The sequence below is a fragment of the Schistocerca cancellata genome, chromosome 11 (genome assembly GCF_023864275.1).
Source record: "Schistocerca cancellata isolate TAMUIC-IGC-003103 chromosome 11, iqSchCanc2.1, whole genome shotgun sequence".
Classification (NCBI taxonomy): domain Eukaryota; kingdom Metazoa; phylum Arthropoda; class Insecta; order Orthoptera; family Acrididae; genus Schistocerca; species Schistocerca cancellata.
The window spans coordinates 144,902,874-144,913,911 of NC_064636.1; the positions used below are offsets into that span (position 1 = coordinate 144,902,874).

The following is an 11,038-nucleotide window of genomic DNA, read 5'->3' on the forward strand; positions in this document are numbered from 1 at the left end:
CCTCGATACGCTGCAAACCAGTGCCAAGTGCACGGCAGAGGGTACTTGGCACGGTGACTCACTGCCGTCCCAGTGAGGAGCGCAGTGCGGCCGTGGCGAGTGCTGAGGCGGCCGGCCTGGCTCCGCCTCCAGCGACGCACAGTGAGCGGCTGGAGAGCGCCTCCAGACTCCTCGCTCGGCCAAACTTTCCAGTCGGCCACTCGTGGGAGAGCTTGCGTCTCTCTTCAGGCGTCTGCGCATTGAGTTTCTCCAAAACTTCCGTGACACTCTCCCGTGGGCCACACAAACCTGTGCTGCCCTTCTCTGTACACGTTCAGAAGCCCCTGTCGCTGCTGTGTGGTGCGGGTCCCACACGCCTGAGCGTCATTCTGCGAGGCTAATCCCAAGAGTGAGGTCTGCTCTCTGTCTGTCAGTGCAGCACTCTGCCTGTGTGGCAGCTGGCCACGCCGCTGTGAAGAGTGCGCCACGCGCTGTGTGTAAACACGCGCACGCCGCGCTGAGGCGCTCAGTCTCGGCTCGGCAGCCGTTGAGGATGGAGCTGCCGAGTGCGAACTGCGCGTTATTTTCGAACGCAAAGAGCACTGCTCCGGTTGAAATCCGTCGCCAATTGACGGAAGTCTATGGTGAGGCGTGTGTGGATGTCAAAAATATTCGTAAGCGGTGTAGAGAGTTTGCAGCTGGTCGGACCGAAATTCGCGACGAACAAAGGAGCGGGAGACCGTCAGTTTCTGAGGAGGCAGTGTTGAAGGTCGAGGGAAGCGTGCTTCGAGATCGGCGGACCTCCCTGGATGGTCTCTGCACGTCGCTTCCTGACGCTTCCCGAACCACCGCTCACAGAAATTTAAGAGAAACGTCGAGCTATCGGAGGGTGTGCGCAAGATGGGTGTCACGCGTGCTGACTGAGGACCACATGCGGCAACCAGTTCGAATCCTGCCTCGGACATGGCTGTGTGTGATGTCCTTCGGTTAGTTAGGTTTAAGTAGTTCTAAGTTCTAGGGGACTGATGACCTCAGCAGTTGAGTCCCATAGTGCTCAGAGCCATTTGAACATTTTTTTATAACAACGCAAATAAATTTGAATGTGACTGTTTTGTGAGCTCGTGTCAGTTCATTCACTTTTAAGAGTTCTTTAATCATGAAAGCATTAGACGTGAAAGTAACAAGAATTTCATTGTAAGGAATGCGGTTACCGTTTTGTCAGGAGCCCGTTTGTCATATAGGATTAAGCACGTGAGACTTCATTCGACAATTAAAAATTGCCGACACCAACGTAAATGGTTATTTGTGTGTTGTTAACCGTATCAGGTTGTCCGGTTCTATATCTGAATGTTTGTCTTTTCTGGAAGGGATATATATATTTCTCTTTTTTTTTTTCAGAGTACGTAAGGTGAAATTTGCAAATTTCAGCTACGGTTAGTTCCCGGAAATTATGTGGCGTAGCCTTTGTTGATGGACTTTGAGTTGTGCAGCAAGAAAGGAGGTCAGTTTTGTATCTTCGTTGATTATGTACTGTTTTGTTTATTTCGAATTCCATGTATCCATAATGTGATGATTCACAAGGATGGGGAATGAGTCAGATTTACATTATTATATAGATTCAATCAGCAGTGTAAATAAAGTAATGTACATTACTGAGAATATCTTAAGGTACAAAAAGAAAATTATATTTATACATGGACCATCATATACCAGGAAGACAAATAATGGCTAGCACATTAGATTTTTAAAGTCTCAAAACATAAATACAAATCACAATACTAGTTTACAAAAACAGTCACTCATCAATCTTCATATACTCATCAAGAGAGTAAAAGGACTTATCCACAAGATATTTTCTTAATTTAGATTTATATGCAGGTTGACCATTAATGTGGACTTTAATATCTGATGGAAGAGAATTGAAATTGTGGCAGAATAGTAGACACATATTTATGCAAGATTTAGATGCTTTGAAACCCTATGTAAATCTTTTTTGGACCTTGTATTGTAGTCATGGTATGCACTATCAGATGTAAAGAGAGAATGGTTATTAAAGCCGAAAACCATCAGAAAAAAGATGCAGTGGGCAGTGGTCATTAATATTTGGACCTTGTGGAACAGGTCTCTGCAAGAATTACTTGGATGAATGCCACTCATGATTCTAACTGCCCTCTTTTGTGCAATAAAGATTTTTTTGTTCCGAAGGTTGATTACCCCAAAAATTATACCATATGATATGATACTGTGAAAATGGCCAAAATAAGCAGCTTTGATAGCATTCATATCACCAACAAGGGCAATTACAAATAGGGCATAAATTGCCACGCGAGGTTTTTTAAAAAGTGTAGAATATGGCTGGACCAATTTAATTTGTCATCAATTAGAATGCCCAGTAACCTCACAGATTCACAAAGTAATATATTTTCGTTATCACAGGTCAAGCGAATTACTTCATTTTCTTGTCAAGATGCTTGAAATTGCATATGGTGCTATATGGTGAGTAGCAAACTTTCCTTCTCATAATTGTTGCACTCCACCCTGGATTTTCCATTGTTTGATATGTTGAGTTTTTTTAATTTTCAATATTTGGAGTTAATCCGTTCGACATAAACCAGTGTAAGATGTGTACAAGTAATTCTCTCTTAGTCCTGCAAGAAATTGTAATTCCTTTGGTAATCCATGGTTTCCTGGAAAAAACATTAATGCTTTTCGTCACAATTCTTTTTAGAAAAGTCATTTCAAATATAGAGATGAATTCATTCAAGAAAATATTAAATTTGTCACTTAGATTACTTATCCTATACACTGAATCCCAATCAATCTGTGACATGGTGATTAAAGGCTGAAAAAGTTTCAGTGTTTATACATCTTAGGTGTGAGAAACTTTGTTACACATGCTGATGTTGTTGACCTTAAACAGTCTGCCATTGTGATCAGAAAGACCATTTATGACTTGACGTATACTTTCTCTGTTTATTCTATTCTTGTCAATAAAAATATTGCAATTTTTGTTTAATTTTTGTGAGTAAGTTAACCATAGCAGCCAAGTTCTAAGAATCCATTAAGTGCTCGAGGTGAGTCTTATATATTTTATTAGTTAAGAAGTTAACATTAAAGTCCCCTATAAATATTACATTTCTGGTATTGGAAAAAAGTTTAGCCAAAAGAGATGGTAATTTATTCATAAAGATACTAAACTTCCCAGCCAGTGCCGTGTAAATTGTAAGCACTGTAACCAATATGTCCATTGCAGTAATTTTAATACCACAGACTTCAAAATGTTGATGTGTATAATATTTGTTTAAATCTAGTGGCTTATAACTAAATGTTTTATCTGTTTAAATTACAGCACCACCATTCTCTTAGATCAACAGAAACATCCAATTCCACTCGTCAGCTTTGACCTATGGTGTAATGGTGTTGTGGTATGTGATGCCACTACGGCGTGGAGTTTTTGGGTTGGTTGTATTTGTAGATGTTGTGTTGCCGTATTTAATGGTATGCTCTGGTGACGGATGTGAATGTCCTGAGTTTAATATGCGGTATTGGGTTCCTTTCAGTTTTGGTTGTCATTGTGCTAATATGTGTTTGAGTGTAGGTAGTTAGTGCAGTAACGTGGGTTGTGGAAGTGTTTTCAGTGAGTTGCTAAGTGCTTTTTTTTGTGTGTGTGGCATTTTTGTTAGGTGTGATTAGTTTGTTGTGTGGAAAGAAGTCTTAATTTTATTTATTGCTTTTTAGTGAGGCATGGATATCGCAGTGAAGGGGGTGTTTTAGTGAGATTTTTTGTGTTTTCGATGTGCTGGTGGGGGGGGGGGGGGGGGTCCGGGTGTGGTGGCCCACCCACGGGGTATTGCTGGAGGCTTTTGTTGGTACGTAATTTTTGTTTTGGTTTTATTCTAAGTAATTGTGATGTTTTGTCATATTTTAATTCATGTAGTGAATATGGGGTGTGTGAGTGTTGGGATTTTGATTCCAGTTTTTGGAGTTGTATATGTTGAATGTTTTGGTATCAATTGCTGCGGTGAGTGTTTGAATGTAAATTTTTGTATATTGTTTATTTTAAGATGGTTCGTTGTTTCCTTATAGTTGTATATTTAGCTTGTTCCTTCCCTAAACCTGCAGTTAGTTTCATTTTATTTTTGGAGTAAGACATAATTGTCATTTTTTTGTGCTCGCATTTTTTTACGGGTGTATGTAGTGACGTCATTGTCTCTGTATTGAATTCGCTGGAACTAGCTGTTTCCGCCATATTGTTGATGTCACGGGTCAAAGCAGACAGACGGAAATGGATACTTCTGTAATGCCTTTCTCTTTACTTGATCTGCAATAGCGAATAGCTGACTCATACCCATCAAGCTGCAGCCCCCTATACCAACTGTCATGTGGTGTTCAGTAAGACATACAACGTGCATGGTTTACAAGATCCATATCACCTGGATTTACACATAAAATATCTAATTTATTTTTCAGACCTTTGATATTTTGGTGAAAAATAGTAAGATTCTTCAAGTTATTGTCACTGCCCTGACGTTGGTCCTTTTCTACATATGCACCATATTTCACTGTTTCACTTCCGAGCTGGCTTGACTATACGATGGCCTACGTCACAGCTGGAATTTTGTCCACATGATGGAGTTGCTGTAGTCATGAAGGTGCCAGCCATAAAAAATCACTGCTTCTCTTTGAAACTTGTCTTGTTCTCTTTGATACTCGTGGTGCAGTAATTTGCTTGTGCATGAAACAGCGGAAATACTTTCAAGCCCTTGAAGCTATTTGGATGAAGCATCATGTAGCACTGTTGTTTCAGCAGGTGGTGTTTGCAGTGCAGTTATATCACTGTTGATCACAGATTTTGAAGAAGGCTGTATGATGCAACCACTTTCATTCATATTTCTGTCCTGTTTAGCTTGATAGGGAGTGGCTTCTGCAGCGCAAAGGGAGAGTTTTCCAACCGAGTTAGTTGTAAGTGTTTTTATTACTTTATCTTGTTTCCAGGTTTACTGTTGTTGCAGTGTTTTTGCACAGTCTGAACTTGCCTATTTTGTTCAGATGTAGCCCATGATTACTGTAGTGACTTCTTTGCAAGAATACTGTAGATTGATATCTATCACCTACAGATTAGCAAACTTTTATGATATGTTCAATACATATCTGTTAAGCTTATACACAGTTTGGTTGACTTCTGGTACATGTATAACAGTAAGGAATGGTATACACCAGCACAATGAAGTTTTGATATCACCTCAAAATCATGCAAAAAGTTGCTTTTATTACAGATGTCATTCGTTCCTACAAGAATAATAACTACATCATCACATTTAAAATCACTAGCAAGTTCAGGTGCTACTTCAACCACACTACTGAGACATGCATCAGGCTTACTGACAGACATTGCACAGTACTTAGGTTTTATAAAGTCATTTAGCAATGATGCACATATTCGACCGTGACAGTTGGATAGCAATAACATTTTTTTCGTAGGCTGACTCTTAAGTGGTCCTTTTGCTGTATATACAGAATGACTGTCTTGTTTTGTCATTCAGTTGGATTTTTCTTTTTCTTCGATTTTATCTGCCAAGGCACTAAAACAGTTGTTGGTAATCACATGATTCACTTGCTGAGAAATGAGATTTTTTTTCCTGTCTTTTTAGGCTGGCGTCAAATGTTCCACCTCATCTTGGATTTGACATTTACTTCATTGATTTTTATGTAACAAGTTGTCATATTTAGATTTTAACATTTGCAACTTTTGCTGAGAAACGAGATTTTTTTTCCTGTCTTTTTAGGCTGGCGTCAAATGTTCCACCTCATCTTGGATTTGACATTTACTTCATTGATTTTTATGTAACAAGTTGTCATCCACAGTTTTAATCTGCCAGGAAGTTTCAACAAGTTGTCATATTTAGATTTTAACATTTGCAATTTTTCCAACAACACTGAAATTATTTCTTCTCTGCTATCATTGGTGTTTACTTTTATACATTCACACAGCTATAGTGGTAAAATATTTACATTTGAAACAGAATACCTTTAATGGCATTCTTAACCACATATCCACCGACTTCTGTCCATTGCTTCTTCAAGTGTACTTTTCTGACCATATGACAAAGTTGACTGTAAACAACCATTGTGATGCTTGTTTCTTTCCGTAACCTTCACAATTTTGTAACAAGAAATAAATTTCCTATCACAAGCTACATCAACTTTGTACATTTGACACATATTTCTTCAGATTCTTTGATGTTGTTTGCAGATTTTATTCTGCTTTTACACTCGTCGCCATTGCAGTTTCCTTATAACAATTTGTAGATTTATCACTATTTTTCAGTTACTTTTATATGATATAACACATTGTGCATAATTGATAGCAATACCAGCTGAAATTTTACAGGACACAGACTTTGTTTATTATTCCTAGATTTATTACTAGAGCTTACTCACTTGTGAATTACATTTGGTGCCATCTTTTGAACTATGCTATTAAAGATGAACTGAAACACTGGCAAGCTTAAGGTGTATGTCAAATGCCAAGCAGTGAATAAAGGGAGGGGGGGGGGGGGGGGTTGATGCCAATACATTGTGGAAAAAAGTCTCCTTTAGATGTTATGAATCTTGTCCAACTTAAACTTGGTTTTTGTGTCCATAATAAATTAACATTTTTTTTAAAATGTTACATTATTGTTATTATGCATAAAATAGTTTCTGACACTGGTACAGCTATCTGGTGACCTGGAGCGTTGTTACATTACATAGCCCTTGTTAATTAGACTCATAGTGAACGGCTGCACTTTCCACTGTGGTGTACTGTAATTGTAAAACTGAATCGGTGTGCATTGGTAGGTAGGAATTATGCTCCCCTGAATATGCAGATAACTTCACTCACTGTGCTGTTTCTACCATTCTGTACTGTGTGGGTTTTTAAGTTCTTTGGTTAAAATTAGGCTTTGCCCCAGCACTTTGACCGCCATAATCCATGTAACATAAATTGCCTTTTTTTTGTTTCAGTGACTGTGCAGATTTCATTAGTATAATATGCAAGAAGTAGCTAGTAATCAGCCTCGATCATTGACGCTGTCAACGTCACATTGATTCGCTGTACGTAAAGAGTATGGTGAAGGTGCTGTCAGGCGAACACTGTTTTAACTAAGAGTGTAGTGGTCTCCTTAGGAATATGGAGGTCTTAATCAGTGTTTTTGTCAGTAATGTTTTAAGCATATCAAAAATCTCAGACCACAGTTGGTAAACCAGGGTTTTCCACCTCCAAAAAACTTACCCTCCCATCATCCCCACAGCAGCTGGGTTCCCTCGCTCTGAGTGAGCTGCCCCTCTTTTCCAGTCTTTGCTCCCTAAGGAAGGAACTTACTATTCCCAAAAGCTGCATAACAGCTTTTTATCCTTTCCTTTTTTAAATGTGTATAACAGCAGCACTTGAAATACATAATAGCAAGCCATTTTGTCACTATGTAATTAAATAGTTTGATGTGGTGCATGAAGTAAGTGTTTGGCTAATTCAGAGGGACCATTTTTGCAGTGTTAATGTCGATTCACTTTGGGTGCAATTGGAATGGAAGGAAATGTCACCACCTAATTGTGATGTGTTCCACACTAGACGTGTCATCTTCGATTACCCCAGTACTAAATTATGAAGATGAGGTTTTTGATATCATGTATGATATACGAATTTGGAATATAGTATCAGAATTAAGGAACCAGCAGTGATAAAGCTTATTTATGACCAAAGCAATATTCATGATGAATGCTCTCGACAAAGATTGTACATAAATGTTCTGCAATGCTGAAAAGTGAAGTAATAGCAAAAGTGTCCTCCAAACATTTCAAATCATCATCATTTTTTTGCTAGAGTAAATATGGTTGTATTGGTGCAAACACAATAAACATTATTTAGAAAGCAATACATCTAGGCCTTTTTTACCTTCTCTATTGTGCATTAAAATATTTTTAGGTGCCAAATAAAATAAAAAATAATACTTGATTTCTACTCTGAAAGAGCTGGCTAAAATTGTTAAAAATAGGTTTTTCATGAAAATTTTATCTACATTCATTCTTATTTGTATGTGATGTGGAGTTTTACTTTGTCTGTATATTGTAAAACCTCTATTTGGGGAAGAACCCATAGGAAAAATATCCAGGTTATCATGTCAAAAACGAAGCTACCAATAAGATAAATAGTAATAATACACAGAAACATGAACCAGGTGTGAGCATAGCAAAAATTGGCTAACTTCTGACTTTATTAAGACGAGGCCTCTGTCCCCACGTAACAGTCAACATCGAGGCTTTCTTCCCAGTAAATCTTGACGGGGGCATCCAGTTCATTTGAAGGTCTGTATAAATGCTACCATTTGAAATGCACTGTGCAATCTTTTGATGTTCTCTTCTCTTGAAAGTATAAAGACCTTTACTCTTGCAAACTTAATATAAGGGGCGTTCAAAAAGAAACGAGACAGAGGCATAATTACAGAAACCAGTAACTGTATGTTAGAAGTTCTGGCCCTGGCTGTTGAGACACTTGTCCCACTGTGACACAAGGCAGTGAATGGCTGTCTCATAAAATTCCCAAGGCTGCGATGTTAACCAGTTCTGCACATACAGCTAGACATCGTCATCCAAATGAATGCAGGAAAGGTTATACTGACGTGCTTCTTTCACCAAGATGGCCCCCTTCTGATTTACTTCCTGCAGCACAGGACAACAGTGAGTGCCCAGCATTACTCGCAAAACTTGACCACCCTTTGCCAAGCGATCAAATCAAGACGACCAGGCAATCTCACTCGTGGGAACATTCTTCTCCAAGACACTGCAAAGTACTCCTCCAGAAATTCAAATGAGAGGTTCTCAGCCACCCTCCATACAATCCGGACCTCTCTCCCTGTGATTATGCCATTTTTGGTCCCATTAAAAAGGCTCTGATGGGCAAACTATTCACCTCAGACGACGACGTCCAGCTGTACGTGCGGAGTGTCGCAGTGGGACAAGTGTCTCGACAGTCAGGGTCAATACTTCTAACATACAGGTATTGGTTTATGTAATTATGCATCCGGCTCATTTCTTTTTGAACGCCCCTTAGATATTATACCAATGACTGCAATGATAAAGAATTCTTAACCTAGTGTAGCATAAATGTTTGTAGCAGCCGAGCATATCACTAGAATTGGATGTTGACATTGCCTTGCAGAGTACAGATGCAGGGTGATATGTTGAATATTTTCGCATTTCGTGGGTTTCTTTTTGCAAGTACTACATTTGGGCCTACTGTGGACCATGTAAATAACTAGTTCTGATGTAACTTCTGGTTTTTCAATAACTTTTAAAGTCATTCAGAGTGCTATTGTTTACAAACTTCTAGCCACTTTGCCTCAATTTTATTTATTTATTTTTCTCTGGGTATAGGAATGTAAAATGTTCTTTTGAAATGAATGTTTGAAAAGAATTTCATGTTCTTCAATCTTTTTTTTTTTTTTCCCAAATCACATTGAATTTCATGGATCCACTGACACTAGCGAGATTTTTTTTAGCTGACATTTCAAAAGTTTTCCTGTGTATCCTGTTTTCATTATACATTCTCTCATTGTGACATTTCGTTGTTCAGTTCTCTCCTACAGATCTCTGTTCATCGTGTCCCAGTACTCACCTTACTGTTTTATTGGACACAATATTTGTCTTAAAATTTTCTCCTCTTCTGCATGTTTTCTTTTTATCTTCAAATCCCAGCATTTGGCTGTGTATAGGCATTATGCTCTTTCTACTGTAGTTTCTGGTCCATATTGTGTGTCAGTTAGATTCCGTTCAGACAACACAGGACAAATGCTTAGTCCTCGTATACAATCACTCACTTGGCGAAAGCTCCATACCTAAAGACTGGAAGGGCGCAGAGGTCACATCGAAACATAAAACAGGAAATAGAAGTAATCTACTGAGTTATGCCATAACTTAGTTCAAATGGAGATAGACCTCATATTGCACACGTCATTGGTCAGCTGAAAGGCCAGTTCCATCTTCCTTGACCTAAATTTATTAGTGTCATAGCCATTCTGTGGTGCTACCTCACAACTTTCTGTGTACTAAGTGGTGTCATTACTTACAGCTTCTGCCACCAGATGACATCTAGAGGCTCTGAGATTGCTTCCTCACTGTGCTACACGAACCTCATTCCCAGCGCGAGCGTCCACTGCAGTGACGAAGCCTTGCTCTCCTGTGAGACACCTTAGGTACTACACAGAGGACGCCAATGACTGCCAGACTCCTGCCGAGTGATCCTCAGTCGTGAGTAGACCGTTCAGTTTGTAAATCATCGTCAGTACACAGCCTCAATTGTCAGCATACAGAAATCAATTAAATATACTGGAAGAAAGTGTAAAATCACTTTAGTTTTCTGAAAGAAACAACTTAACATCAACATTATTTATTTATTTTATTTGTTTGTTTATTTCACGTCCTGTAGAATCAGGTTGCGAGTGAATCGTAAGGATATGGAAAGTGTCAAATTGTACATAGATTAGATCTAACTTACATAAATACAATAAAAGATACAACAATATAAATAAGATAACAAGTTAAGAATGAATATACATGCTGTCCCAAAATAATGTGTGCACTCTTTGAAACTGAATATCTCTTCAGTTAAACACCACTCACAAAATTCACTTTGCCTAATCGATATCGTCCTCTTTAAGAGCGTGAAAAATTCTTGGAATGTAAGTCTTAAATTTCTGAGCCAGCAAAATTCTGTTAATACTGATTTTGCAGATTCCTGTCTCACGAGAGCATTGCCTCACAGATTCTTCGAGAATTATGTGTACACCTGGAGCACTGCACCAGTACTTTCACTGTCTGTAGAATTTCTCTTTCTTCAGCAATCCTCTTATCCTACACTGTTCCTTCAAGGTCAGACTTATCTCGGCTTCTTTTAACTGTTACCATTGTTGTTGTTGGTGTTCCAGATTCAACCCTCACTCACGTTCTAGCTGTTTTCCAGTAACGTTTTAGCAGCCATTTCCATTGATCCAACGATAACACCATATTTGTTTACAATCCTGAA

General features: G+C 38.7%; 1 long non-coding RNA gene across 1 annotated transcript; it reads left to right on the forward strand.

Moving 5' to 3' along the window:
* Positions 1-1,369: 1,369 nt before the first annotated feature.
* On the forward strand, positions 1,370-10,240 carry LOC126108933 (uncharacterized). Its single transcript, XR_007523655.1, has 3 exons — positions 1,370-1,480; positions 3,329-3,437; positions 10,085-10,240. It is a non-coding gene; the product is annotated as an uncharacterized LOC126108933 (long non-coding RNA).
* Positions 10,241-11,038: the final 798 nt, after the last annotated feature.